Consider the following 18,634-nt stretch of genomic DNA (forward strand, 5'->3'; position numbering starts at 1 on the left):
AATCTCTTTTTAACCATGTATCACCAAATACTAGCAATAATCATCTTTTTTAGATTTATTTCTCAATGAAAATCATGTCTTCAGCTCTCATGTGACTAATATTGTTTATAATAACCCAGTAGAGCTTTCAAATATGTAATATTTCTGCAGTCTATGAAGTCATACTAAGCTATCAGCACTAGAAATGTCAGGCAATGATATAATCTTCTGAGGATATTTCTACTCCTTTATCAAACATCAAGGTAGGGCCCTGAAGATGACTTCCGCAGATAAAGATGCTCGCACTGAGACCCAAGGACCTGTGCTCCTTCCCTGGATCCCACAAGGCAACAGAAGAGAACCCTATAACTCCACACTGGTACCTCGGCAAGCATAAGACTGCATCCTTTCTGTCTTTTCCTCTTCTTTCTCAATTTATCTTCTATTTATTTCTTTTGTTTGGATACACAGTCTCAAATTTCTGATGCTCCTTCAACATTCTTGAGGGGAATACTTCCCTTCCATTGTAGAAATGGACCCAGGGTAGACAACTAATCCCATAACTATCCCTTGCACTACCAAATGCAGTAATAGTTTCAGCAGAAAAATCAACCATAGCATTTAAAATGCACATGGTCAGTACATGCCAGACAGTGTACTAAGTGTTTACCTTAAATATCTCTGTGCATCTTTATATAACAAACCAATGCTAGCTCAATGACACCTTTGAATGAATGCAAAATGGAGGTTAGTTAACAAGTAGATAGTTCTTATACAGTCAACTAATAACCATTGGTTTAAAATTATCATTAATAATTTAAAAAATATTACTATCAAATTTCTAATATTATTATCTTTTAGCTCTTTATATCTGTTTTCAAAGCTATTTTTATGTACTTTTCTTTTTATCTTCTGAATCAAATTTGACTTTGGAATTATGCAGTGTTGTTTTTTTTTTTCCACTGTGGATTGCTGACAGTGTCTTGACTGAGAGCTACAAATAAACTGTTATTTCACAATGATCTCAAAAAATTATAGGTTCATTCTATGAAATCTTCAGAATATAGTATAGAGCACTGCTTTTCTGCTGCAGAATGCTTGAAGAAGAACACAAATACAAGAAGTGTTATTAATCCACCTATCATTGAAAACGAGTCTGGATGGAGAAGGCTGATCACATAAATTTGAGTAATGGTAATAATCTGCCGTCAGCTTCCAGGGGGCGCTCATTACTTTTGACAAACAGGATTCTTACTCAGATAGTGAGAGTCATGATATTAAGGTAATCCACTAAAATTGAAGTCTAGACATTATCTTTTTTTTAAAAACCAGAACAGTTTCATAACTTGTATGAAAAATATGATGAGGAACAATTAAATTGTGCTTGTAAAGCACTTCAAACTTAGTTGAAATAAAACTTTATACATACTAAGTAGGAGAAATTCATTAATATTTTGACTATGTCTTCCATATTCAAACTGTGCTTCCACATTCAAAAATAGTAAAAATGCATAAGCTTAATATTGCTAAATACAAATCCTGTTTTAGTCTGTGATGGAAAAAGTTTCTCAAGTTAAAATTACTGTAAAAATCACATAAGTTGAGAATAAAGAATTAAACAAAGGCTGTTGGAAAATTATTGTATTTTTCAAAAAGAAAACTAGCATGACTACTGACTGTATCAGTTTCATTCTCCCTGTAACTAAAAACCTTCTCGCAGAAAGGGTAGCACTTAGTGATGCTCTCAACCCTTGAAGTGATGACACCTTTGTTTTACCAAGTGATTACATAAGTAACTTGGGGACTAACTTTGTACCATCTTCATGCATGTAGGGGAGCTGATCGCACCCACTCGCCTGAGGTGGGTTGCCCCAGGGGGGACCACACTGACCAGCTTGGCTACCACCTAGGCTCACAGCTGGGCTTTGGGTAGACCCACTCTAGCATCTACCCCATCTAGAACCTGCTGGGGCTGGTGAAGGGACTGGTCTTGTGGAAAGACACCAGCAAGATCTCCAAGACTCTTGGCAGCCACAGGATATCCCAAAGAAGTTCTGGTGAGGATCCATTGATGATGGTGTACCAGAAACCAGAGGCCTTGAGCTTTACCAGTGAGTCGTTGCAATGAACACTTGCCAGTAAAACTGATGTCTACGTAGTATTTAATTTAATTGGTTCAGTTTTTTTTTTATTTACAATGATTCACTGTGAGTTTTTTTTTAATTGATGAGAAACAGAGGTTATGTTATTCTTTCATGCCACTTTTTGAAGAGATCACTCTTTATCTAAAGTATGTTTTGGTGCCTCTGTCAAGAAGAAGAAGAAGCTGGCTATTACTATGTGAAATTATTTCTGAGCCCTCTATTCTGTTCCAGTGGGTCCTGGTAGTTTTTGTACCAGGATGGTGCTGTCTGCTGCAGTTCTGTACTCTGACAAAGATCATACATTGTGATGGTTTCATCTTCAGTCTCAAGGTCTCTTTGTCTAGCCAGTGTTTTATGGCCCACGGGAGTTTTAAGACATTTTTTCCGTATCTGAGAGTAATATATTTGGCCTCTCACTTGGGACTGCATTGAATCTTTACATTGCCTTGAATTATATGCACATTTTAGCAAAACTGATTCTTCCACTTCAACACTGGAAGTCTTTCACATTTTCATGTTTTAATCATTTGTTTTTAATTTTGTGCTTTTCATTGTAAAGGCCCTTTAACTTTGTGATTAAATCCTAGTGTTTCTAAGCATTTAGTTGTTGTTATTGTGAATGATAATGCATAGCAAGTTCATTATTGTGTGAAAATGATATTTTTGCATGTCAAAATTTTTATCCTGAATTTAAATGAATTTACAAATTTTATCCATGTTGTAATATTTCTTTGTTTTCAACATATTGAGTGATGTCATCTGTAAATATGATTGGTTTCTGTTCTTTCTCATTCTGTAGTTTTTTTTTTTTGCTTCGTTGCCCTGCTAAGATTCCCAGTACTATTGTAAATAAGAGTCTTTTTTTGTAGTGCCTAATATTTTCAGAGTTTCTCCCATAAAGTAAAGTACAACTAGATGCTTATTCTGCATCTATTGTGATGACCCTATGCTTCATTCTCTTCATTTTGATGTGATATAAAGTATCTATTAAACTTCAAATTTTAAAACACCCTAGCATTTGGGAGCAAATCTAACTTTACCCTAGTGACTTGATTTTTGAAGTTCTATTGGATTTCATTCACTAATATTTTGCTGAAAATTTATACATCTATGTTCATCAGATTACCAATGTAACATTTTCCTTCTCCTCTTCCTACTTCTTAATTTTATTTTTAGTTGTGGTATTATTTAACTTTTAAGACATTGTTTCCTTGGCTGGATTTAATGTCTGAATAATGATGGGTTCATAGAATTAGTTTGGGGACTCTATCCTGGCCATTGACTATTGAGACACTGTGTTTCTCATCACTCAGCTCAGCTTCTTGCCATGTGACAAAGAGTAGTCCTACCCAACAAGAACTGATCTCCACATTAAGTATTCTCCTCAGAAGTAATCTAACTACTATTCTTACTCTAATCTCAGATCAGAGATTTCTCATAGGACAACAAACGCAAGAAACAATTCATAAAGCAGATGTACATAACTTCTAATCTTTTCCAGTTTTAATTATTAAAGCTTTATTATAAAATCATCATACAGCAAAATTAGGCAGTCTATATATCTCAATAAACTTCTATCAAGTTAGAATCTCTCTTCCAACTAATCTCTTTTTTAAAAAATTTGCTTAATTAACAACTGTGAAAGAATGTATCCAAGAATAATACTCTTAAATTTAATGAAAGGAATTTAGTTAAATAGCCACAAATCAGGCTAAATGGCAAGCCAGCAACCCATGAAAGAGAAACATAAATCACTCACTCATTTGGGGTCAGAAAAATAAATAAATAAGTAAAGCAAAGAGCATACATATTCATTGAAATATCTAAAATTGGACTGAATAAATTTATATCAATGTATGCACTAAAGATTTGTTGAATACATTAGAGAAACCATCTAGAAAATCTTATTATCTGTGTATGATCAGAGAAGAAAGTCTTGTTGAATAACTTCCAATTCTGGTAATTGGAGCAATATCTTTCTGAATAGTGACACATAAGGCCAAATGCTTCGTGAATTAGTCAGTAGGTAAACATTAAGAATAGTAATAGAGGGGTAAAGGATGGACTATGAGGAAGGACAACTAATATAAGAATAATTTGAGGAGTCATATGGAAATAATACTTCAAAAGCTTCCTAAAATATTTAAGCATATGAAAAAAAATATAAAGGGGGTCATCAAATAATGGAGGAGAAAATGCCCCAAATATTTATGCATCTTTCACCACCAAGTTAAACTTCCAGATCTAGTAATGAATTACATCTAGTTGGGTCATTGGCCAAAGGGGCCCCTTAGAAATTTCCAAACATCTCAAGCTATTGGTTAATCTCCAAAAACTGATGGTAAGGCCCTGCCATGGAGGGTAACAATTACATATCTCATTAAACATGGAGATTTTGAGGGGTGACCTAACTATAGCCTTTACCCCTACTGAATAGTGTTCATGGGTATGAAGGGTACTCCGCACACTGCCATAGAAGAAAGGAAAATATCAACCCAGCTGTTAACCCTGTGATCTCTAATGGTGATGGGCCTACAAAATATGTTGAGGCAGTAGTGGCACAAAAGTTGGAGGAGATAACATCCATTTTCTGGTTGGATTTAAGGCCCTCTCCAGGAGACAAAAACCATGTCTTCCACTGCTTGGATGGACAAGAACATGAGACTTGATAGGCCATAGGCTTAAGGGAAAACTAAATGTTATTGGTCTGCTAAAGGAACATAGCAAAGAAATGACTCGTAATGACATTAGTGCTTTGTGGTGATATTGTGTTTCCAAAAATATTGTGCATCCTAATAAACTTATGGGGGGGGGGTCAGAGAACAGAACAGCCACTAGATAGGCATAGAGGCCAGAAAATGGTGGCACACACGCCTTTAATCCTAGCATTCCAAAGGCAGAGATCTGTCTGGACCTCTGTGAGTTCAAAGCCACACAGCCATGCACAGTGACACAAGTCTTTAATCCCAGGAAGTGATGGCAGGAAGCAGAAAGGTATTTGAGGTGTGAAAACTGTGAACTAGAGCTGGTTAAGCTTTTAGGCTTCTGAGCAGCAGTTCAGCTGAGATCCATTCTGGATGAGGACTCAGAAGCTTCCAGTCTGAGGAAACAGGATCAGCTGAGAAATTTGCAAGGTGAGGTAGCTGTGGCTTGTTCTGTTTCTCTGATCTTCCAGCATTCACCCCAATCAATACCTGACTCCAGGTTTGAGTTTATTAATAAGAACTTTTAAGATTCATGCTACAATGCTTCATTCAGTTATCATCAAAAAAAGCTTCCTACAGTGGTAGATGGAAACTAACACATAGATCCACAACTGGGTAATGTTCAGAGAATGAGAAGTTTTGGAGCACTCAATGCAAAATGGGATGTCTTCATCAAACTCCTTCCCTCAGGGCTTGGGGAACTATTTAGAAAAGGAGACAGAAAGAATATAAGAGCCAGAGAGAGTGGGTGACTCTAAGGAAAGAGTGTCTTTTAAGCAAAGCAGGACTGACACACTTATGAACTCAGTCTTTGAAAGCAGGCACAGAGTCTGTACATCAGACAGTCAAACGAAAATAAACTCAATGCTATTTTTGTAGACATTTTGTCTCATATTGCTTTTGTTGGAGGGCATTTTTTGTCATGCTAATCTCTTATAAACTATGGCTTGTGATTTTGTGTTTTTATGTATTTTGTGATTTCTTTTAAGTGTGTTTTCTTTTTTAAAATTTTGTTTTCATTGTTTTTGTTTATTTGTTTGATTTCTAAAGAATGTGAGAAAGAAAGCGGGTGGAGTTGAGTTGGTGAGGAGGTAGGGGAGATCTTGGAGTTGTTGGGGGAACATAAAGCATGATCAGAATATATTGTTTACAATAAAAGGGAAATATCTGTAAAACAAAGAAACAAAGAGGAAAGAAGGGAAAAAAAGAGTAGACAAATTAAGCACCATTCCTTCATAGCCTCTGTTTCAAGTTGTAGGATGAATCAAACTATCTCCTCCACCAACCAAATAATGGATGTAATTCAGTTTACATGGTCCTTTATCAGTCAATAATAATTTAAAAAGCAAATAGCGATTATAAGCAAAGGTGAAGACCAGTTGATACAATTTTATTATGATAAATGCCATTTTGTCCTGTCAAGTAATGATATGAAAATAAAAATAAAAACAATACAAAAGCAGCATAAGAAAGGGGGCATATGCAGCTCAGTTTACGAGGTGCTCATATTTTCAAAGCCCTAAGATCAACCCCTAGCACTACATAAAGGGGAATTAATGTATATATGTATGCATGCAATCCCAGTTCTCAGGAGGTAGACACAAGAATATGAAGTTTAACATCATCTACAATGACGTAGTGAGTTCTGGTTCAGTTTTGGACTACATGAGAATCAGCAGAAAAAGCAAGCAAGAGAGAGTACGCACTAGGAAATTTAAATGGCAGACTTACCAATAGCCATTACTAAAATGTTCCTAGTATTTAAATCCTTTATGAAGAAAGAAAAAGTGGTGTGATAAGAAAAAATAAAATTAAGACTATTAAAAAGAGATAAAAGTTACTTAAATGAGAATAATGGAACTTATGATATTATAAAATAATTTTATTGTAAAAGATTATATGGAGTGGGAATTAGTAGGTTGTAAATGGAAAAGGAAAGAATATGCTAATTTAAAGATTGGCAGACAACGTATTAGCCTAAAAAGTGGGAAAAATAGAGTGTTTTAAAGAAATGTGAGATTGTATTTATATGTAATAAGAGTTTTGGAAGGAAGAAGAATGAAATAAAATTGAATAAATGTTGGCCATATGATTCATCAGTTTAATTAAAAAACTATACAAATAATTAATCTACATGGCCAGATAGTTAAGTGGAATTCAGCTTAGATAACCACAGATTTTTTTAATGCATATATTACTGAAAATTCAGAAAGTCAAAGATGTGATCTTAAAAGAAGCAAGAAGCAAAGGCTCTTTACATACAAATTAAACCAAGGATAAGTATCAGCTGACATCTCAGAGAGCCAGTGGGCTCAGGGTGAGTATCATCTCACCTCCCAGAAAACCAATGGGGCTCAGAATAATTATCAGCTGACCTCTCAGAGAGCCAGTGGGGTTCAAGATGATTTTATCAGCTGACCTCCTGGAGAACTAGTGGGATTTAGATAGCAGAAGAATCACAAATTCAAAGACGAACAAAGCCTCATGCAACAACACTGCTAGCTCAAAATTAAAATTCTCACCCATTTTTTTTTAGAAAACTCCATATTGATTTCCATAGTGGCTACGAGAAATTTTGATCACAGCAGTAGTGGATATAAGAACTCTCCTTTCCTAAATCTTTGCCAACATTTTTGATATGTTGTCACTTTTGTCATTTGTGTGGGAACATTTCTTTTCAACAGGCATTTCTTTTATTATTTATTTCAACAGGCATTTCTTTTATTATTTCTTTTATTACTTATTTCAATAGGCATTTCTTTCATTATTTATGCTTTGAAGCTATCATGCATGCATATGTACAGTTTATCTAAATCACATCCTTCTTTCACTTTCTCACCTATATACTCCTTCCTAAAACCCTCTATCATATCTCCTTCCCAAGTTAATAACACCTTTTCATAATTTAAAACTTTATTCATTTTTTAAAGCCACTGAGTCCACTTAGAAAAACGCTTGTTCTGGGCATTGGGTCATCCACTGAACCCGAGGAACCGACAGTGGCCATACTTTAAAGAAAAAGAGAGGCATCCTCTTCCAGGAGACCCCCTGACCCCCTCCTCTCCATGTTGGAACTTTAAATCTGGGTTGATATAGTTCTGGTCTTGTGTGGGGAATTACATCTTTTGTGAGCTACATCTTTTGTGAGCTCATATGTACAACAGTCATGTCATATTCAGAGGACAAAAATTCACAGAATATCCCTTCTCTTCCAGGTCTTACATTCTTTCTGCTGCCCCTCCTAGGATGTTCCAAAGAATTGGTGACATGTGGTGGTCATACAAATGCTGCATCTAAGACTGAGCACTCGGAGAAGTTTATGCTTAGAACTGTTAGCATCATCACCTCTCTGAATTTGCCACAACCTGCTGCAATAAGAATCTTCTCTGATCAAAGGTAGAAGCAGCACAGACGTTTTATAGAAAGATAAATATTTAGAAGATGGAGGCCATTTCTAAATGGTTGGATTAAATAAAAAAAAAATTCTAAATGGTCGGATTAAATTTAAAAAAAAAAACTCAGAGCCAGATATAGGGGTGAAAACCTGAGAGAACAAGGAAATAGGGAAAGCCACAGCTAACCTCACCTCACTAACAACACCACAGATTCCAAATGCGAGAGATACTTCCTGTCTACCCACACCTATATGCCTTGCTATTCTGCCATCTGATTTGCTCTCTCAGTTCAACTATATTACTTCCTCTTCCTGCCCAGCTCTGTCACTTCCTGTCTGTACAGACCTCTAAGGCATGTGCCACCACACCTGGCTCTGTTTCCAGTGTGGTCTTGAACTCACAGAGATCCAGACAGATCCCTGCCTGCCAAGTGATAAGATTAAAGGCATATGTGGGGGCTAGAGAGATGGCTCAGTGGTTAAGAGTACCAACTGCTCTTCCAGAGGCCCTGAGTTCAATTCCCAGCAACCACATGGTGGCTCACAACCATCTGTAATGAGATCTGGCGCCCTCTTCTGGCGTAGAGGCATACATGCAGGCAGAATACTGTATACATAATAAATAAATAAATCTTAAAAAAAAAAAAAAGATTAAAGGCATGTGCTACCCTTGCCTGACTTCTTTGTTTACTTATAATAGCTGTTTTTTTTCCCTCTGATCCCCAGGCAAGCTTTATTTATTAAAGCACAAATAAAATATCACCACATTTCAGCACAAATAAAATATCACCACAAGAAAACAGTTTGATAACATGGCTGTTTCGAAAAGCAGTATCAATAGCTGCCGTAGGGCTTATGACACCCACAGCAAAGGATTTTAATCATATTTACAGCACTAGGTATTAATACTCTCCTATCAGATGGGCTTCAAATCCATCAATAAAGTGATTGAGTAGTTTTTCCATGACTGCAAGAGTATACATGTCATGTCTTGCAGGACTGTATTGCAACATTTAGGGGGTAGATAAGACAGCTATCTCCAATCTCCTGAAGTAGTCTCCATAATACCTCCCATCATGAAAGCTAGCCATCAAGGAGAGTTTTGGTCAGTGCAACATTGTCTTCTTATCTGTCTCCTGCAACTAGTTTGTGGTATTTTCTACAATAGGCTCATCATTGGCCAGAGCTTTTTTTTTCTATTCCTCTGCTCTCTGCAGCTTCTCTGACCCAAAACCAAGAACAGTAACTGTCTGGCATTGAGAGTTTCAATTAATAACCCCTGTCCTCTAGGAGGACATTGTGCACTAATTTGGGGTAATTTTTGTTTATCTTACACACTAGTAAGTCTTCTTTATCCAACTTTAGCTTGGTTAACCCACACCCAAATTACCATCCCTACAAAAACCTTTAGCACAATAATTTTCCCCATTTTTTTTTTATATTCTATGTATTTTACTCTTTCTTAATATTATATGTCTTGTTGGATTGTGAGATTTTAGGTTACAAAATATCTTCTTCACATACATTTCATTTTGCTTAAGCCTTCTGCTGGCATCTCATTTTTCCATCCTTATTATGTTACTTTCATAAACTCTTCTGAACAGTAAGTATTTCTCCTATCTACTTAAACTTCACCCATATTCTTCTGTCTAGACTATTAAATACTGCCCTGCCACCTTGGCCCACTAATGGTTTCCCTGCTTCTACATGTACTCCAGGTTAAGAAGTTCATATGTAAGAGAACATTCACAGTTCATCCTTTGGTATTGGTCCATCTTACACTCCATAATATCTGAACTTCTATCTGTTTAACTACAAATTTCATCTTTTTACTGTATAATTGAACATTATTCCATTATGTATATGTACATTTCATTAGCCACTAGTTAATTCATGCTCATTTAGATTGATTCTACTTTTTAACTATTGTCAATGGAGAGCAAATGAACATGATGTATCTCTGTAGTAAGGTACAAGGTCTTTGGATGTGTGCCTGGGAGTGGTGGAGATGGGTCAGATGGTAGATCTATTTCTAGTTTTTAAGAAACATCCAGATTGATATCCAGAGTGCTTGCACTTTTTACATCCCTTTCAATAGTGTATAATGGTTGACTTTTCTGCCCATCCACAATAACACTAGTTGTCATTTGTATTCCTGGGGATGACTATTCATATTGAGAATGACATAGAACCTTAATATTATTTTAATCTGCATTTCTATGATAGCTAAGAATGTTAAAAACCTTGTAAGTGCTCACTAACTGTTCATATTTCTCCTTTTTGAGAACTTTTTGTTCAATTCCACAGCCCATTTTCTGATTTTATTTTTGTTATCTTGTTTTCTTGGTGTTTACTTTTTTAAGGGTTTTGAATATGCTATCCACTTATTTCTATTCACTTTAATACTTATTTCCTTTGCTGTACAGAATTTTGTTTTGTTTTGCAACTATATGAGTTCCAGTTTGTCAATTGTTGATCTTAATTTATGAGCTACTAGAATACTAATTAGAGAGTTTTTATTTGTGCTTATTTTATTTATTATTATTAATAAATTTATTATTATTTTCATATTAGTTCCATAGAAGCGTTATGTTGAGGTCCTTGATCCATTTGGGTTTGAACTTTGTGCGAAGTGAGAGGTAACAATCACTTTCAATTTTCTTCATGTTGAAATTTAATTTCTCCTGGTCGTTTATTATTGAAAATGCTGTCATTTCTCCAATGATTTTTTTGTCTTTGTTAAAGGTCAAGTAGCTATAGTTACATAGCTATGTAGGAGTATAGCTGAGTCATCTTTTCTATTCCATTGATCTATGCATCTATTTTTGTGTCATGTCCGGCTGTTTTAATTACTATGGCTCTTTACTATAATTTGAAATCATGTATGATGTTACATCCTAAAATATAATGTTTGTTCAGGATTGCTTTTGTGGTCCTTGGTCTTTTGTGCCTCCACACAAATTTTGAGAATGTTATTTTAATTTTTGTGAAAAAATGTCTGTGTTTGATTTTGATTCTATTGAATCTATGTATTAATTTGGTAATATGGCTATTATTACAATAGTAATCTTTTTAATTCATGAGCATGGAAAATCTTTCCATTTTGTGGTGACTTCCTCAATTCCTTTCTTCAATGTGTTAAAGTTTTCACCATAGAGGTCTTTCATTTTCTTCATTAAATTTATCCCATTTTGTGTATGTGTTTTGTAAATGAGATCATCTTCCTGATTTCAATTTCAGTGTGTTTGTTATTGTTATATAAAAAGGCTACTGGTCTTTGTGTACTACTTTTATATCTTGAAAATTTATTCATAGTATTTATCAAGTCTAAGTCTCTTATTTCTTTAGCTAAGACTTCAAGGACTATAACATTAACCTAGGAGAATGGAGTGAGTAGATACCTTTTCTTATTCCTGAACTTAAGGGAAAGAGGTCTTGGATTTCCTACACTAATATAAGTAAATAAATAAGAAAGGAGGGAGGGAGGGAAAGAAAGAAGGAAAAATCAAAACTGAGAAAAATTTTACCAAACAAAATTGACTACAAATAGCAAAATAGGTTTCCTGGATTAAATGTAGTTATCCCAGATGATGGGTAGGATCCATAAAACAAACAAAGAAAACAACTAATGAGGCTGACTGTATAGGTCCATTGGAAGAATGCTTTACTGTATGTTGGATCTGCACCACTACAGATTCAGAACATTGTGTCACACACATGAAGACCCAGAATTTGGTAGGTGGACTCAGGAAGATAATAAGATGATGATCCTCCGTACTTACATAGTGAATTTGCAGCCAGCCTGGGCAACATGAGCTACTGTCTTAAACACACATAACAGAAGGATAGAGATAACAGATGAGATAGAGATGAGATGACAGAAACAAAAGTAGAGTTAGAGATAAATACATAGGGAGCAAAGAAGTAGAGAGAGGAGAGAACATTTAAAGATAAAAGCAATAAAATAGACAATGTTATAAAAGATGTGAGCTCAGTCACAAAAAGAGCAAGCTTTGTTCAAGAAATGAGGCATTCAGTGTCAGTGGTCTTTACAGAGCCCATGTGAAAAACTGGACACTCAGTAAGTACATGTATGAATAAATTTAAAAAGGTCCCAGAGAGAATCTGATGATTACTGAACATGTAGTCTTCAAAGGTGTAGCATTTAGTGTTTACTATCAGTGTTTGCACTCGATAGACGGTGTAGTATTTAAATTGGTTTGGTTAACACATAATATGTGTATACATATAAATTGCAATTGGGTTTGCTATCATGTTTGCAATCAGTCATATTATTCATTATCCTAGGATTGCATTGTGAACAACATTGTAATTAACATATAGTGTCCCCTTTTTGTTTTATTATTTTGCATTTGTATTATGAAATGTACAATACATTCATGATTGTTCACAGATAAATTTTGAAGAAAAAATGTTTATTAATAGCTTTAGAGGAAATAATGGCATTATGTGTATATGTGCTGTGGGATGGTCGGTATGTCAAATTGCTCTGATTAGTCAATAAATAAAACACTGATTGGCCAGTGGCCAGGCAGGAAGTAGGTGGGACAAGGAGAGAGGAGAATTCTGGGAAGCGGAAGGCTGAGGCAGAGAGACACTGCCAGCCGCCGCCATGACCAGCAGCATGTGAAGACGCCGGTAAGCCACCAGCCATGTGTCAAGGTATAGATTTATGGAAATGGATTAATTTAAGCTATAAGAACAGTTAGCAAGAAGCCTGCCATGGCCATACAGTTTGTAAGCAATATAAGTCTCTGTATTTACTTGGTCGGGTCTGAGCAGCTGTGGGACTGGCGGGTGACAAAGATTTGTCCTGACTGTGGGCAAGGCAGGAAAACTCTAGCTACATATATGTACTCCCTGACATTTATTATTATTATGTTTTTATCTGAAAAACTGAGCTGCCATATACATCTGTAGTCTCTTGTCTAAATAAGCGCCTGTTTATACTTGTGTTCATTAAATTAAGACCTAATTACAAAATGTATGTTTTAAAGTTAACATTTAAAAGACATTTTGTATGTATTGGCAAAGGCTAAATTTTCTTTATGGGCCTTTTTGTGTGTGTCTGAATTAGAATTTGTCTGAAGGGGTGAGCTCTGTTAGTATGAATCCCTTGATACTGGAAATCTAAGATGGCAAACATCTCACACACCTCTGGATCAATGAAGTCTGCATTTCAGATGTCAGGTCGGGGCCTTTGTGCTCACCTCTTGCTTTGATGTCTGCAGGAGGCTACCCCAGCCCCGCAGAGTGCAGTCATACACTTAGAACTTCTTTGGCTTCTAAAAACGTTTCCTGATTCATGGGATATTCACTGTAGCTGCAGAGCTTCAAATTTTATAATTCTCCCTTCTGCTTTTCAAATATTTCCTGTAAAGCATGGTTTAAAAATAGCTTCTTAGAATATTATCTTTAATTCAAATTCATATTCCTAGAATTTGTTTTCAAATGAACATAGTTCTTTAGGTATATATAAAGAATTAAAATAACATACAAAAATATAAAATTATGGACCATTAAGTAATCATTGCTTTATGTAAATACATACTGATCTATTCACTAATTTATGAAAATAAAATTCAAGCAAACTCATGAAAAAGGTTCTACTTACTTATCCTTGTTCAATTAAAGTGACTATAATTATATCCTTGTCATATGTGCTGGTTTCAGTCTCTTTGCTACAACTACTGCTTTAATGCTTGATGTCATAAATAACTGTCCCCTGGGCAAGTATGGGGCAATTGCTCCTTATGTTAAAGATGTATGATGCAATCTTCATGACACTTTTCTCTGTTTGGGAATGTACACATCAATAATCAAGATTGGTGAATTATAGTCACAGTTAAAAAAGAAGAAAACTCTAATTACTCCAAATTAATCAAGAGACAGATGGAAACATTGAAGCTTTACCATTGGTCAGATGCTATTAATTTGTGTGGATATTCATTATATCATTACTAATCTTAGAGATTTCCTTTGGTGTAATTATATGATGATTGCAAATTTTTAGTAAATTATATCAGTAAGAAATTTACCATCTCCACATTCATAACCAGACCAATAAACTGTTTATGAAGTAATTTTTATAGTGATCATTAATTTTCCTTGAAAAAAGATGTACATTATCTTTCTATATAACATATTATACTTCCACAACTATTGAGACAATAGAAAAGAAACAAGATAAAATAAAATTGCTATTATATTTCCATATAAACAAAGTAAGTTGGTTTTATTTTCACAGTATCTGCAAAGTTGTGCCCAGTGGTTGTATTGTCATTACAAGACAATATAAATTTAAATAATTCAAGGTGATAACTTTTCTTAGATTTTTTTGTATAGGTTGCCTTGAAGAAGTTCCAGATATAGAGTTAGTAGTTATGTTGATGGAATTTTCACACTTAGTGGTATGATATATCAAATAAATAGTACATTTAAGGTATTACTGAGACATTTTATACCCATTCCATCTAACCCTTCCAATATATTGAAAGATAGACATTAATGTCTTCTTTATTGCTAAACGTTCATGATCGACAAAACTTACCATTCGATAACTGCTTAAAACTGTGCAGCGACTGAATATTTAAATTATGAATTATTAGGTATATGAAGATTGGTCGTGATAAGTTTCTTAATTTAATCTAGTTTATTTTTCAGGACTTGTTAGTAGAGAACAGGTATAACTCACTGCATAGTTCTCTTTTCGTGACACTTTTCATTGAACCATCAGGAAGATGGCTGGAATTAGGAAACTATCTCAAATGTCAATGTCTATAGTTTGTTCACTAGGTATAAAACATGTAAGTATTGCTCACAGAAGAATGGATGCCAAGTTACTATATGTAAGTTCTATCTTTACGTAAGATATTCTGTCTGAGAAAACTGCTTCCTGTAGTCCTTTCCTTGCTGAGCTCCCGGCCTGGTTCCAGAGAGCAGCACTTAGCCCTAATCCTTCCTGTGTTTAACCACAACTTTTGTTTCTCTTACTTTTTGTTTTTCCCTTATTGCCCTATGTGAATCTTGCCTGAGAGTCAAGCATCAGAGTGTGCCCCAAGAATCAAAGGTCTATGCAAAACTTGGTTCAGGTAACCAGGAAATCCTTGGTACCTGATAAATGAAGTAATTTGCACTTGGCATTTGGTCTCTGGGAGCTCCTTTTTGGTTGCTTTGAAGGTATGGAAATTAACTGGTAAAACTGTAAAAAGCGAGTAAATAAAAATGCCCTAGGCAAAGGCAAATGCTTCAGTCCTTGAGGTTGGACCCCCTGCAGCCATGAAAGACTATATTTAAATAAGAGTCTTTATTCCACGGACCCGCATGAACCCACACACACATGTCACAACACACAGTTACATTTTCCAATTCAGATGCCTTAAGTCAAATGCTTGCGATGACAGTATGAACCAGAACAACCTCCTACAATCTGCTTTCATTTGCCTTCAGGAATGCTAATGCTAATGATTTATTTAATTTATGAAGTAACAGATGTCTTGTGTAAGGAGGTAAATGATGTGGGGGACTTTCCGTTATGATATTTCTATTATGGGACCAAGATTGGTAGTGTTCAATCTTTCATACTGCACATAAAAATTACCAAAACTTTTGAAAAATAAAAAAAGCTCACAAATGTATGTGCATGCATGTAATGCATGTAATGCATGTAATATGCTATTGATTTTATGCAATATTTTTGTACTTTCAAATATTAATGTTCATAGACATCTCTAAATACATATAATAGATAAGTGTTCCTTGTATTTTTATTCCAATTTCTATAATTTTTGTGCTAAATAAATACCTTATTCCACTGCCATCTGCATTCTCTAACTACGATCACACTTCAGTGAGCTTTCTTCCTTCCTTCACCATTCTCCCCTGAAATTCCCAGTTTTCCTTTTACCAGTTTTTCTTCCTCTTTGAGCACATTATTTAGTAAAACTAAAGTATAGCTATAACTAAAAATATAAATAATATTTAATAACAGTAAGAATTTAAATGTCATGGCTCCAACCTAAAATTAGTCTAAGAGCAAAGAAAACTCCACAGGACAGGATGGCAACCAAACGTCAAGAGCTGGAGTCATGAGTCTTAATAACTTAGGTTATTTTCAAGACTTTCCAGCTCTCTTGCCTCACAACACATTTATCACCTTTGCACAACATTATCACCCCAACTGCCTGGTAAACTCGATATAGAGGTTGATCATCTGCCACCCACAGTATAGATGCTCACAGCTCACATGCCATAGTAAATGATTATAATATAAATCTTCTATAATCTAAGTTTAAAGAGGTAGCACATTATGGAAGTTGACTTTGGAATTTTCAAATATATGGTTCAAATTTTATATCTTTTTTTTTTTTTTTTTTTTTTTTTTTTTTTTTTTTTTTTTTTTTTTTTTTTTTTGGTTTTTCGAGACAGGGTTTCTCTGTGTAGCTTTGCGCCTTTCCTGGGACTCACTTGGTAGCCCAGGCTGGCCTAGAACTCACAGAGATCCGCCTGCCTCTGCCTCCTGAGTGCTGGGATTAAAGGCGTGCGCCACCACCGCCCAGCTTTAAATTTTATATCTTATTTTTACTTGTGATGTTACACAACTAACTGCAAAATTCTGTGTAAACATAAATTAATTATTTGATCCTTGAAGAAAAAAGTTGTGTGTTTGTGTGTGTGTGTGTGTGTGTGTGTGTGTGTATGTGTGTGTGCATGTGTGTGGTTGCGTGATCACATCCATATGTGTGTTTCTGTATGTGGACACAAATCTAACCAGTGTTTAGTGGTAGTGAATCTCCATGTGGTCTGTTAACGGTGCCTCTGTTGTTTGCAGGTGTTGATTACCTATCACAATTTACAGGATCCTATGAAGTTGTATCATGTAAAGCATCTGCAGTCTGTCTTTCTCCTGGTAGTACTGCAGATTATTATGTAATTAAGGATAGGGATGCTTAATTGTTAAATGTATTAATTTTAACTTTGATATCAATCACCAAATGATCATGTGGCTTTTAAAACTCCCTCAGTGAATTCAAAGTGAATACTGAATTAATGATGAATAGTTACAGAAAAACAACATGAATCAACAGGAGCAATATATTATCTTCCCTTAGTTACCAAAAGCTCTTCAGTATTTCCATCTTAATGGTAAAGGACAAAACAAATCTGTTGCAACTAGAACTGTGCAAAGCATTTTAAAATGGGAAGAACACTTCAAACGTGGCCTGCCTACAAAATATTAATTAAATCATTACATAGTCTACAGAGATTGTTACAATTAAGGACTACAGCTGACTGCATAATGTTATCAGTGCAATTGATTTCAAGAAACTCAGATTTCAAATATACTTGGCTCATTATAAAAATAGAGTTGAATCTGAACCTTCAACTAATTCTGGATTGTAAATGTTTGAAATGAAATTGTTTATGTGTTGAACATATACAAATGATTTTGATTCATTTCTTCATATAAAACACATGAAACTATATTCTATAACTTTTATATTGCTTTATATATTACAGGTAATCCCGTGAGAGTTTAAAGCAGACTTGAAAATGTGTGATGGTCAAATGGAATACTAGTCCACATACAAAAGGAACTCGAACATCCACATATTTTCTTGTTTGTAAGATGGGATTTAAATGAGCTCCTAGATTTTTATCTCCCAGAAGGCTTTTTAAAAGCACAGTGAGAGGAGCCATAACATGGTATCAGTATATTGACACACAGACTCAAAGCAAAACACTCCAGATGTTAAAGACAAGGTCATTCTTATTGGCAATGTGTACTGACATGAAAAAAAAGATCTTCCTTTATTTTTTTTTTTCATTTTATATATCAATCACATTTCTCCCTCCCTCCCCTCCTCCTACTCTCGCCTACCTCTCCCCCATCCTATCCTCCATCCACTCCTCAGAGAGGGTAAGGCCTCCTATGGGGAGTCAACAAGTCTGGCCTATTAAGTTGAGGCAGGGCCAAGCCCCTTCCTCCTGCATCAAGGCTGAGAAACGTATCCCACCAAAGAGAATGGCCTCCAACAAGCCACTTCATGCACCAGAGATAAATCCTGGCTCCACTGCCAGTGTCCCACAAACAGGCCAAGCCACACAACTGTCACCTACATTCAGAGGGCCAAGTTCGGTCCCCAGAGGTCAATCCAGGGTCCAGTGAGCTCTGACTAGATCGGGTCAGTTGTCTCTGTCAAATAAAAAAAAATCATTAGTAATATGTAGATGCTATCCAGACAAAGAAAAGAACACACAAGAAGACTGAACTGTTTCTTCAATATAAGAGGGGTGTTGTCACATGACTGAAAAAGCAACAGTTTTGAAGTCCATATTTGAAAGTCCATTTGTAGGTCAAAGACTTCATAGGACTCCATTGCCCACTTGTG

Source organism: Peromyscus maniculatus, chromosome 13 (assembly GCF_049852395.1).
Source record: "Peromyscus maniculatus bairdii isolate BWxNUB_F1_BW_parent chromosome 13, HU_Pman_BW_mat_3.1, whole genome shotgun sequence".
In the NCBI taxonomy this organism is placed as follows: Eukaryota; Metazoa; Chordata; class Mammalia; order Rodentia; family Cricetidae; genus Peromyscus; species Peromyscus maniculatus.